The 14,063-nt window shown below is 36.5% G+C and overlaps 1 non-coding gene across 1 annotated transcript; it reads left to right on the top strand.

The window, feature by feature from the left end:
* Positions 1-832: 832 nt before the first annotated feature.
* On the top strand, positions 833-934 carry LOC121974088. Its single transcript, XR_006109950.1, has one exon. It is a non-coding gene; the product is annotated as a small nucleolar RNA SNORD90 (small nucleolar RNA).
* The last annotated feature ends 13,129 nt before the right edge of the window (positions 935-14,063 follow it).

Here is a 14,063-nt window from a genome sequence, read left to right as displayed (position 1 = left end):
TAAATTAATTTAAAATAAATTAAATCAAAGACCGAAAGCTTATATCTTGACCTAGAGACATCAGAATTTGATAAAATAAGTTTCTATGCGTTCGTATCGTTGCCCTGAACGTAAATATATCACAAAACATATTTTTTAAATAATATTTTAAGTGATTCAAATTTTTAATACCAAATTAGGTCAAATTGGAATTAAAAAATTCTGAAAATAAAAATATTTGGTAAAAATTATTTTTATATATTTACGATCAGGACAATGATACGAACGCATAGAAATTTATTTCATCAAATTCCGATGTCTCTAGGTCCGTATATAAGGCGTCCAATTTTGTTTTTTTTGTTTTTTTATAATTAAATTGTTGGGACGAATCTCTGGATTCGTCCCAAATTTGGGACGAATTCCTGGATTCGTCCCAAATTTTGGGACGAATCCAGGATTCGTCCCAAAACTAAAAATAATTATAAAAAATAAAATTAAAGACCGAAAGCTTATATCTTGACCTTGAGACATCGGAATTTGATGAAACAAATTTTTATGCATTCGTATCATTGTCCTGATCGTAAATATATCCATAAAAATATTTTTTACCAAATATATTTATTTTTGGAATTTTTTAATTCCAATTTGACCTAATTTGGTATTAAAAATTTGAATCACTTAAAATATTATTTAAAAAATATGGATGGTGACATATTTACGATCAAGTTAATGATACGAATGCATAGAAACTTGTTTCATCAAATTTCGATGTCTCTAGGTCAAGATATAAGCCTTCGATATTTGATTGTCTTTTTTTAAAAATAATACCATTTTTGGAACAAATCCTGGATTCGTCCCAGATTTTGGGACGAATCCTGGATTCGTCCCAGATTTTGGGACGAATTCTGAATTCGTCCCAGATTTTGGGACGAATTCTGAATTCGTCCCAGATTTTGCGACGAATTTAGCAACGAAATTTTTTCTTGTTGCAAATTTGAAACAAATTTTTTTTGTTGCAATTTTCGTTGGTTATTTGGGTCAAAATTTGTTTTCGACCCTAAATTTGTCGCAATTTTGAGACGAATAATTTTCGTTCCAAATATTTGTCCCCAAATTTATGTTTTTTTGTAGTGACAGAGGGGGCGGGGGTGGATATCGCTCATTAAAACTTTTTCTTTTGAATCGTTAAAACAAGAGTAGTGCAGTGGAAAATAAAGAACTTGTTTTGGTTACTTTGTTCAGAGTCTTTGTCAACTCCTACTTCAAGACCCTTAATCTTTGATCGCACTGTTGGACAATCCACTATAATTCTTCTTTCCAAAATCTTCAAAAAGATGCAATTCATACAGATGAAAGATATTAACACACTATTATCTTTTAGAAAGTAAACAATGCAAGCTTAACAAAAAAAAATATACCGACAATAGAAATAGATGTTGAAGCTTGTCGGCACTTTTTAGCATAGTAGCTTGCACGTGAAGTTGAGGCACTATGTAAGATACAACAAATCAATAATAAGTGTTATTAGAGTAATAACCTTACAGAATTTTTCAAAATTTTTTAGAAATTTTCTAGATTTAAACAGAATCTGTATGACACGTCTAAGGTGATGAATCGATCAAGCTTAGAGAAAGCCTGTTTAGAATACTCATTTAGTCAGAAGGTAATTGTTTCAATTAACCTAAGGTTGAGATTAATTAACCTAAGGTTATATATATGTACCTAGGTTTTAATTGCTAAGCCCTAACTCTTCTTTCTCCCATCTTGTCGACGCCTTCATTCTCAATACCTCAACCTCTCCCGATTCCTTCCCCTGCCTGATCCCAATTTGCCGACGACCACAATCCGACATCGGTCGCTGTACGCTTCGACCATGAGAGTGATGACCCCGTTGCATGCCATCGCCCTTCAGTTGTGCCCCGATTGATTCCTCCCGATCCCCCCTATTTCCTTTCTCCTCACCTGTAGTCGCCCACACATCTCCAAAGATACAACGCAGCCGACCATCTTGAGGATGACCTCACCACCCTCCTCCCTCGCGATCTCATCACACTGCCACCTAATCGTGCTGGAGCTGTTTGCTTCACTATCGACCAAGAGTTTCTTCTCCTTTCCTCATCGTCGATGCCGTCAGCCATAGGATATCTATTGTCGCATGTTTATGCATTTTGCCTCCACCCATCAAACCACACTACTTCTGCAAGATCTTTTTCCCTGCTTTGACGTGAAGCACCCGTCCAGAATCTCCTAAAATATCAGTCGGGACACGTTTCTCAGTCCACAGAGGGAACAGTGAGTTTCTTTGTCTCTGCCCTTCCTTCGGTCCAGAATACTGAGTTTCTTTATTTCTGCTTATATGAGTTAGGTTTAGTAGGTCCCTGGTGAAAAAGGGAAAGGAGATAGCAGAATTAAGAAAATAGATCAATATCGACCGAGATATACCTTAAGAGAGGTAAGCCAATCCTCGCCGAGTAATACTGGTGTTAGCCATTTTCATGTCACGTGGCACATCAAATTAATTAAAATTGAAACTCATTAAAATTAATACAAGCGTTGTAGCAACGAGTCCCAAGTCGTATTTTTTTTCCAAGGGTTACTAATAAATGTGTGAGTATTCTAGAATTGATTCACATAGCAAATTGAGTTCTTCTTCAATTGAAACTAAAATCAAATAAGGTTTATTCTTCTCTACATATCACTCTCTTCTTAACTTGATTACCTTCCTTCCAACCAAATGAACATCACTTAAACGAGGATTTTTATACATCATTGAATCAATTGGTTCAATTCATATCTCCACAATCTACAATCTCAGTAACAAGGTACACAATCAAATCTCAAGTTAAGTTTTCTACAACTATGCTCATTCACAGAAATAGATGAACTCATAAACTCCTTAAACAGAGGTAACAATCAAAACTAAAGTTGATCCATCTTCATTTAAGCAAGATTACAAGTTTAAAGACCAAAATCAGAGCAAAGAATTACTAACTACATCACAAGAGCCTACAACCATCAGCATTAGTAGCAGAATAAACCTAACATCACTAAGGTCAATATCAGTATCAGTATCAGGTCAAGAATCCGGGTTTGAAAGCAAGAATTCAAAATCATAAACATAAAATCTCAAACAGAAATTGAAATTGCAAAGGTAGGTATCAGATCTGAAGATCTGAGCAAAGTTTGAACACAATTCAAAGACAAGATAAAGAAAAACAAAACCTAAACATTCCTCATCCGAATATAAGCTCAAACCTCCACAATCTGCTGTGAAATAGAGGTGAATCGGAAACCTCCCCTCAACACCCAACAATCAATGTACAAGCTTACAGCTATCACCAGGGATCGCTCATAGTCTTTGGAAACCTCCCCTCAAACTCGCAATCATCTGGCAACCCCAAACAGCCGAAGAACAGAGGATGAATCTGTGGTTTGCAAACCAATCCGATTGATCAGATCGAACTAGTCTTACTATGGAATGACGATCGGAAAGATGATAAGAAACTCCAAGAAACCTCCCTCGAAGCTCTGGTGGACGCGAAGATCGCTGATTGAGAAACCTCCCTCTTTCAGAATCGCAGCAGTGAACAAATCCAAAATCACACTAGAGAAACCTCCCTCTGGCACTCACTGATCTCGGGAGATGGACGCCATCAGCTCGCAATTGCCACCGATGAAGAAGCTCGCTCTCAGATCTGGAATTGAGGAACGAGAAGCTCGGCGTCGCGGAAGAAGGAAGGCGAAGGCACTGTAGTCGCGAAAACGCCGAGTCCAACTGTAGCTTCTCACGCGAAGCCTTTTAAACTCCTCAGATCTGATCTGACGGTCCAGGTCGTTTCTGGCTTGATCAACGGCTGTGATGTCTTCAGATCTGAATCAAAACCTCTAGATCCTCATCTATGGCTCAGATCTATCCCTCATTAGGTTGGATGAGCCGGATCTTCAACGGATGGCTCAGATCTGCTCAATCTTGGATTAACGGCCTATAATGCTCCGAGGCTTGATCGACTTGATTAGCCCTTGATTTGAGCCCAAATGCAGCCTGATCTGATCGGGTCCATGACCCTTCTGATGCCTACAAAATAACAAACAAATATTAGAATCAAATTAAGCGATAATAACATAATTTATAATTTAGTCCAAAATTGATACAATGTATAAAAATGTAGTGTAAATATGGGTTCTATATATGAAAACTACATCAAACCATGATTATATGAATGAGAATAGTATAGTAAAATCATGGTTATCAAATTCCCCCACACTTACTCTTGAACGTCCCTTGAAAGTCAAGAAAAACTAAAAATCATCTCCACACAAATTCTCTAGCAATACCTAGAAGATAGTAAAAAGAATTTAACTAAGATCATCTTAAAAATCACAAACATTCATCAATACAATCCAAACAATAATCAGTAGTTATGGTAGTTTTAATCCAATTGAAAAATTAAGCAAGTTGCAATCTCACAAGGAATTTACCTATTCTAGCCCTCTCACTCAAAATATGTATTAGTGGAGCTCACTCAATGTCACTCACAACATTTCACTACCATAAGCTTGCTTATTTCCTACTTCTCCACCACTATAAACATAACATACATGAATCAAAAGGATTTTATCATCAAGAATTGAAATGGAAGCAGAAAGAACAATGAAAGTGAATGCAATGGCAAAAGAAAAGAATTCAATGAAGAGAATGAAAAGATAAGAGTATTGGAGGAATATACTTGATGAGTTGACCATTTTGATGTGAAAAGAGATGAATACCATTTGTTATTACCACTTCAAAGTATCAAGCTAACCTCTCCTTCAATTTGAATGCAAACATAGAATCTTGATACTCTATCTCCAACTTTGATACTCTCTTGAATGTGCCATTTTTTCCTTTTTCCACTTAAATTTCAGCATTTGAAGACTAAAATAATCTCAATCAACTTATAAAGACTAGCTCCCTCCCCCACACTTAAAATTTTGACCGTCTCGGGCAATAAAACAAATCTCAGAATCAAACAAAACAATCAAGGAAGCAAGGTTCTGCTGTATACAGCTGCTACAGATACCAACATCAAGAATTGTGATTCAAACTCCATGTACTTGCAACAAGCAGAATAAAACCTGTTGTTCTCTTATAGTATAGTCTCCTTTGAACACATCAGATGGTATCAATGTTTCCAAGTTCAGTAATTCAGTTGAAGAAATTTAGAAAAATGCAGCTAGCCAATTCCAACATTTCTAGTAATTGCTATGAAGAAGTTAGTCTCACCAGCAGATTGCAATTGTAGCAATTTCAGAATTTTAAAGAAAACTTGATACAAAACTCCCACTTGGTACTTAAATTCCTGAATCAGAAATTTCAAACACTTAACTGATAGAAAATTAGTACAGGTTCTGAAATCATTTGCACTGAACTGCACTTCTCTAAAATTAGAATACAACTCCACTAGCAGCTGCACCCTTCCCTCTTTAAACTTTATATCCTCTTACACTTGGCTGGTAGCCAAAATTAACCTCTTTTTCTGCAATGACACAAAAATTCTACTCGAATTTTAACATTCACCACAGCAATTACAGTTCAAAACCCAAACTGCAGAATTTGTTTTCAGTTTCAGTTCTTAGCTTGTGTTTCTGATTTGCATCCAATTCTCAGTTTTGTTTTGTAAACTATGGAAAAGTAAATTCATCATTTAACAATACTTGAACAATAGTTGGATTATAATTTTTCAGTGATCCAATGGCTCTAAACACCATGTATCACAGAACTTGCAAGTTTCCAGAATCTCTATACAGCTTCCTGACTTTGTGCTAACTAGTCATCATTTAGCCACCAAAAATTCCAATTCCTCTTCGCTTAGCCTCTTAAGAACCCTATCAATTCATCCTCCAAAAATTTCTAGATTTGAACAATTCTAGCTTGTCATAACTCATTTTCCGAAATGGCACAAAAATGCTTCATTTGCAGAAATTTCTGCATTTTCTTCTTTTCTGATCTACTTGGAAATTTTGGCCAAACATTAAAGCTTCAACCTCCAAAAGATTACATTCATCTAGTATATTCTTTTGCATATTTGCACAACAATCTTAATTCTTGTCTTGCATTTCTGATGATGAACACTATGCTTCTCCTCCTAGTTACTGATATAAACACCATTCTGCAGCCATTTCTATATATTTTTTTACATCAGTCCCTGCTCAAGTTGGTTCAGCAATCCAACTTCCTGAATTCAGCACTGCAATATCTAGTAGGTCGGAATCAAATTTCAGAATCCCAAACTCAATTTCTGCTGCTAAACTCAGCTCTACATAACAGCTTTTCAGAATCCATATTCCAGATTATGTGCACAAGAAGCATGAAAAGAATCACAATTCTCTTATCACTTCCAGAAAAGTTTCCAACACAGCAGCAACCTTTTAATTTCTACACAACAACAACCTTAAAATCCAACAAAGGCTTCTTCTGAACACTTCCCGGAATTCAAGACTGTTAAAGCATTTCAGCATTCATAAACTTCAGAATTCAGTACCAAATGGAGCTCGACACACCCTTAAATCTCAGACATTAGAAGGATTTTGTAGAAGAATTCTCTGTCTCATCAGCAGCAGCTTCTGAATTCTGTATTCCCAGATTCCAATTCCAAACTTCAATTCCAGAACTTATCAAAAACAGATTAAACTTTCCAACTAAGTTTCAAAAATTTTATTCCAAGTTTGCAAGCTTCTGGTTCCACTAGACTGATACTATTCTTTTGGAACTCAAGTAATGAACCTTTCAACATAAAAACCGATCATCAAAAGATATGACTGCTTAAAACACTTAATTATCTGGAATTAAGAAAACAATGCCAGCTTATAATTTCAGAGCTTCTGTTTCTGAATTTGTAAACACAAAGAATATCACATTTGACCATGAAGAATCTTATTGATTTCTATATCTGTCACTACTGGAAAATTAGAGAAATCAATTTCAAGTCCAGAGAATGTAGCTTGATAGCAATATCTCAAGTTTAGTGTATTAACTTTAAGTGTGCCATTCCAAATTTTATCTTGAGGTTACTTGTGATCAGAGTCTACAATTGACTTGGCACAAAATTAATACATTTTTGCAGCCTTTCTTCATTTCTGTTCTTGCAAATCTGACAAAACTTCCCAATTCAGAATTATATTCAGAAATCAGCTTCAATTCCTGTGCAATTCATTACTATCCAGATTATGTGCCATTGCAGAATTTTGGTACACTCATTGCCACATAATGCTATCTTGGTTACTCCCTTTCAGATGCTCAATTCTAGCATATGCAAGTGTTCTCTATAAATTTCCCTTGTTACAACATTCCAACTGCTAACTATAATTCTGCACTACATTCTTCCAAGCTTTTAAGTATATGACATCAAAAAAACTTTGCAAATTAGATACTTAACTTGGACAACAACAACCTTCAGAGAATTTGAAATTGAACTTGGTTCCATTCCAAAAGTAATTCCATAAATCAGATCTGCTTGTCCATCCAACTTCAGAATCCAGCATCAGTAATTCAATAACCATATCAAATTCTGCAACTCCTCTTCTCCATTGGCTTCAAGCTTAACCCACAGATTCTGCATTGACAGATTTCTTGAAAGCAGATTTCTGTCAAGCTTCAAATTGAGGCTTTTGATTTAATGAAATCTGAACTCAATCTCAGCTGCTATATCCTTCGATAGCCCAACCTCCAATTCTGTTCCACCTTCCAAGCTTCACAATTTGTTACTCTTTCAATTCTGACAGTTGATCACAACTAACAGAAATTTAAGTAATTGAGCAGAAGCAAAGCAATTCCATAGACTTGTCAAATAATCACTCCTTCCCCCACACTTAAAACCTTGGACAACCTTACTCATCAAGTATTCAACCCAAAACACTCAATTAAAGAATGACAAGCAAAGATTATCAAGAATAAAATTGTTAGATGAGAATGTATAAAGAAAATTGTGAGGGAAGGAATTAGAAAGTATGAAGGGAAACAAAATTGACAAAATCCTCAATTTCCATGCACACAAATGCTATCGTGACTTTGAAAAGAAACTAAGCAAGTTCTAGAGTTTCAATTGTTGTGAGTGCATGCCACACAAAAGAAAATAATAGTTTTTAGGCTTAAGGTAGTCCTCTCTAGGTATTTTCCATGCAATCTAACTCAATTTATTAAATTGGAGTCCACCACCAAATTAACCAATATTATGCAAGAAAAGCATCCAATCATGTTAAATGACCTAAAATTGATGATCAAATTTAAGAGACTTTTACCATCTTAAAAGTATTACTTAAAAAATTTCCATGGAGAATTTTATTCAAAAATGACATGCTATATACTAAACAAAAATGCAAAGTATGGAAGTAAATGTGCAAATGTAAGTATGAAACTAAAGAAAGTCTCATCAAAAAGAATTTATTTACAAAGTATGAATTAAAATGCAAAAGAAAGTAAAATTAAAACCAACTCCCCTTTAATTCCGGTGGTCGAAGAAGATTGAGAAGAATAATTCATGCCGGTAGTGGAGTACTTTTGGTTCCACTCAATTCCTTTTTATTCATCATTTTTCCATTATAAATTTTTTCTGGAGGTCTAAGGCGGTTCAGTGTAAGCATCCACTCCGGAAGCTTATGTTCTCCTACAACATCATTAAAAAACAAGTCCTCCCATACGCATATAGGGTAAGAAAATAGGAAAATATCAGTGTGGGTAGAAAATTTAGCAAGGAAGGAATCACAACTAATGGAATCAATAAACGGTACCTCTATAATTTTTTTTGAAAAATCACAAACAATACTCACCTTTTCATTTTGAAAGGTACCTGGAGTGGTGATTGTTACCTCCTTTTCATCAAGATATGGCTCAAGCTCTTGTTCTAGTGGTTGTACATCCTCGTGTAGTGATTCTTGGGTGCTTGGCTCCATAGCACAAGTCCCTACACTTACACCTTCAACTCTTCGTGATTCTTGAGGTAATGCTTCCAGTAAACATTCCCCTACACTTAAATCATCTTCAAAAATATGTTCAGAACCTGATTCACTAACAACATCTTCAACAATAAAATCGTTAGGATCAGAAATTTGCATAATTACATCATTATCACAAAAAATACTAGAAGAATCATGTGAAGTAATGGAAGTATGGTCAGGCCTGACAGAATCACTACTTCCTATCTCCTCACTGGAGTTTTGTGCTTTCAGCTAATTGATGGATGATGCAATTTGATCTATCTGACTCTGTATGTTCTGTATCCTTGAAAATTGTTGCTCTTGATGTTCACTCATTTGTTGCATAATCTCTCTGAGTTTCCATGCTATCTCATTCATCTGAGGGTCATTTTGTTGAAAAGGTTGTGACATAAAATTTGTTGAAACCTCTTGAAACCCATATGAACTCTGGTAAGCTGGATATGGCTCAAAAAATGGTCCTTGTGCACTTTCATACCTGAAACATGAATTATCCACCCAATTAGCATTAAAACCATTTGAAAATGACTCATACCTATTTTGTTGATCCATGCTTGGGTAAAATTGGTACTCAGGCTGAAAATACTGATTCTCCATTCCACCCCCAAAATTCTAAAAATATGGATCCATGCTAAAGAAATATCCTATTCTTCACTACAACACTCAAAAATCAAGATTAGAAGATTCAAGAGCATAAAGTTTCATACACATGAAAATGTGAACAGTAAAAGCATTTAAAAATTCAAAAACAAATCTACATGAAAATACAAAAAGAGTAGGCAATCAAATCAATCAACATGCTAACAAAATAAATCAATCAATGTTCAATGCATAATCTAAAATGAACACACACTACTAGTTAGTTGCTCCCTGGCAACGGCGCCAAAATTTGGTGTTGGCCTTTTTGCATGTCACGAGGCGTTCCAAATTAATAAAGATTGAAACTCACATAAACTAAATGAAACACGTGTAGTAAGGAGCCCCAAGTCGTATTTTTCCAAGGTTAACTAGTGAATGTGTGATTTCTAGAATTGGTTCCAATTATACTCGTACATCATCAAGATGAATTCAATATCAATTTAACTGAAATTAAATTCGAATTTAATGCATCAGTAAAACAAGGAAAACAATCAATAAAATCTTCAATGAACAAGTAAAATTCAACTTGACAATTAAACTCATAAGATTAAACAAAATTATATTGAACAGAGGTAACAATCAATATATCAAATTAAGCAGTCCAAATGTAAGCATGATCCCAGTTATAAAATATCACTGATCAGAACAAAAACCTCGCTAACTACAAAACTGAAACTAACAAGCTTGTGTCAATCTTAACTTCTAATCCAAAACAAAAACTAAATTACAAACTAATCTAACCATTAAAAACGAAGATCTAATGGCAAAAGTTCTCGGAATCCAAGTAGTTAAACTAACTATTCTAATCAGAATTGCAAACTTCTTAAGTAACTAATCATGGGGTTTAATTGCCGAAATTCAACAAAATAAAAACTGCAAGTAAGAAATCAGAAATGGAACTACAAAACAAAGACATCAGATCATAGGATCTGAGCATGTTTGAACACAATTCGAAGACAAAAATGAAAGAAACAAAACCCTAACATTCCACAAACCCAAATCCGGATCAAACTCCTCTCAACCTGCTGTGAAACAGATGTGCTATCGGAAACCTCCCCTCAAGCACCAACAAACGATAAACAAGCTTCCAACTTATTACCAGAAAGCGTTCATTGTCCTTGGAAACCTCCCCTCAAACTCCCAGCAACTGGAAACCTCATCAGCCGAAGGAAACAGAGCTTGAATCTGTGAATTGCCAAACTAGATCGAACGGCCGCATCGATCCAATGTAGCTGCGGAATGGGGTGTGGAAAAGGGTCTGAGACTCAAAGAAACCTCCCTCTGAGCTCAGTTGGATACGAAGTTCACTGATCGGAAACCTCCCCGGATCAAGAACGCGCGGTGAAGCAAAGTCAAGGCGTGCTGAGAAACCTCCCTCTAACACTCCTCTGATCGCCGGAAGATGAACGCCGGCAGCTCAGAATCGCCATCGGAGAAGAAGCTTGCTCATCGGATCTGGAATTGAGGAACGGGAAGCTCGGCGTCGCGGAAGAAGGAAGACGAAGGCACTGTAGTCGCGAAAACACCGAGTCCAACTGTAGCTTCTCACGCGAAGCCTTTTAAACTCCTCAGATCTGATCGGATGGTCCAGGTCGTTTCTGGCTTGATCAACGACTGTGATGTCTTCAGATCTGGATCAAAACCTCTGGATCCTCATCTATGGCTCAGATCTATCCCTCATTAGGTTGGATGAGCTGGATCTTCAACGGATGGCTCAGATCTGCTCAATCTTGGATGAACGACCTATAATGCTCCGAGGCTTGATCGACTTGATTAGCCCTTGATTTGAGCCCAAATGCAGCCTGATATGGCTCAAAAAATGGTCCTTGTGCACTTCCATACCTGAAAGATGAATTATCTACCCAATTAGCATTAAAATCATTTGAAAATGACTCATACCTATTTTGTTGATCAATGCTTGGGTAAAATTGGTACTCAAGCTTAAAATACTGATTCTCCATTCCACCCCCAAAAATTTGAAAATATGGATCCATGCTAAAGAAATCTCCTGTTCTTCACTACAACACTCAAAAATCAAGATTAGAAGATTCAAGAGCATAAAGTTTCATACACATGAAAATGTGAACAGTAAAAGCATTTAAAAATTCAAAAACAAATCTACATGAAAATACAAAAAGAATAGGCAATCAAATCAATCAACATGCTAACAAAATAAATCAATCAATGTTCAATGCATAATCTAAAATGAACACACACTACTAGTTAGTTGCTCCCCGGCAACGGCGCCAATATTTGGTGTTAGCCATTTTCATGTCACGTGGCACATCAAATTAATTAAAATTGAAACTCATTAAAATTAATACAAGCGTTGTAGCAACGAGTCCCAAGTCGTATTTTTTTTCCAAGGGTTACTAATAAATGTGTGAGTATTCTAGAATTGATTCACATAGCAAATTGAGTTCTTCTTCAATTGAAACTAAAATCAAATAAGGTTTATTCTTCTCTACATATCACTCTCTTCTTAACTTGATCACCTTCCTTCCAACCAAATGAACATCACTTAAACGAGGATTTTTATGCATCATTGAATCAAATGGTTCAATTCCTATCTCCACAATCTACAATCTCAGTAACAAGGTACACAATCAAATCTCAAGTTAAGTTTTCTACAACTAAGCTCATTCACAGAAATAGATGAACTCATAAACTCCTTAAATAGAGGTAACAATCAAAACTCAAGTTGATCCATCTTCATTTAAGCAAGATTACAAGTTTAAAGACCAAAATCAGAGCAAAGAATTACTAACTACATCACAAGAGCCTACAACCATCAGCATTAGTAGCAGAATAAACCTAACATCACTAAGGTTAATATCAGTATCAGTATCAGGTCAATAATCCGGGTTTGAAAGCAAGAATTCGAAATCATAAACATAAAATCTCAAACAGAAATTGAAATTGCAAAGGTAGGTATCAGATCTGAAGATCTGAGCAAAGTTTGAACACAATTCAAAGACAAGATAAAGAAAAACAAAACCTAAACATTCCTCATCCGAATCCAAGCTCAAACCTCCACAATCTGCTGTGAAACAGAGGTGAATCGGAAACCTCCCCTCAACACCCAACGATCAATGTACAAGCTTACAGCTATCACCAGGGATCGCTCACAGTCTTTGGAAACCTCCCCTCAAACTCGCAATCATCTGGCAACCCCAAACAGCCGAAGAACAGAGGATGAATCTGTGGTTTGCAAACCAATCCGATTGATCAGATCGAGTCAGTCTTGCTATGGAATGACGATCGGAAAGATGATCAGAAACTCCAAGAAACCTCCCTCGAAGCTCTGGTGGACGAGAAGATCGCTGATTGAGAAACCTCCCTCTTTCAGAATCGCGACAGTGAACAAATCCAAAATCGCACCAGAGAAATCTCCCTCTGGCACTCACTGATCTCGGGAGATGGACGCCATCAGCTCGCAATCACCGCCGATGAAGAAGCTCGCTCTCGGATCTGGAATTGAGGAACGGGAAGCTCGGCGTCGCGGAAGAAGGAAGGCGAAGGCACTGTAGTCGCGAAAACGCCGAGTCCAACTGTAGCTTCTCACGCGAAGCCTTTTAAACTCCTCAGATCTGATCTGACGGTCCAGGTCGTTTCTGGCTTGATCAACGGCTGTGATGTCTTCAGATCTGGATCAAAACCTCTGGATCCTCATCTATGGCTCAGATCTATCTCTCATTAGGTTGAATGAGCCAGATCTTCAACGGATGGCTCAGATCTGCTCAATCTTGGATGAACGGCCTATAATGCTCCGAGGCTTAATCGACTTGATTAGCCCTTGATTTGAGCCCAAATGCAGCCTGATCTGATCGGGTCCATGACCCTTCTGATGCCTACAAAATAACAAACAAATATTAGCATCAAATTAAGCCATAATAACATAATTTGTAATTTAGTCCAAAATTGATACAATGTATAAAAATGTAGTGTAAATATGGGTTCTATATATGAAAACTACATCAAACCATGATTATATGAATGAGAATAGTATAGTAAAATCATGGTTATCAAATACCTTGAAAAGGATAGTCCAATATCGGTCATGAAATACCTTGGAGAGGATAGTTCAATATCAGCTAGTATATAGCTTGAGAAAGATAGACCAATTTCAGACAGGATATACCTTGAGAAAGGTAGACCAATCCCGGCCGAGAAATACCGTAAGAAGGATAGCTCAATGACGGCTAGGACGACAGACTTAGGAAAGATAAGCTAATATTGGCCAAGGTTATACCTTAAGGCAGCAGACTAATACCGGTCGGGATATACCTTGCAAGGAGTAGGGCAATCTTGACCGGGATAATACCTTAGGGAAGTAGGCTAATGTCGGTCGGGATATACTTTGAGAAGGGTAGAGTAATATCGATCGGGATAATACCTTAAGGCAGTAGACTAACATCGGTCGGGCTTAAGCATGGTAAAATAGATAAATCAAAACCGATTAAGTTAACACATCC

Source organism: Zingiber officinale, chromosome 4A, assembly GCF_018446385.1.
Source record: "Zingiber officinale cultivar Zhangliang chromosome 4A, Zo_v1.1, whole genome shotgun sequence".
Lineage (NCBI taxonomy): Eukaryota > Viridiplantae > Streptophyta > Magnoliopsida > Zingiberales > Zingiberaceae > Zingiber > Zingiber officinale.
This window is presented reverse-complemented; position numbering and strand designations above follow the sequence as displayed.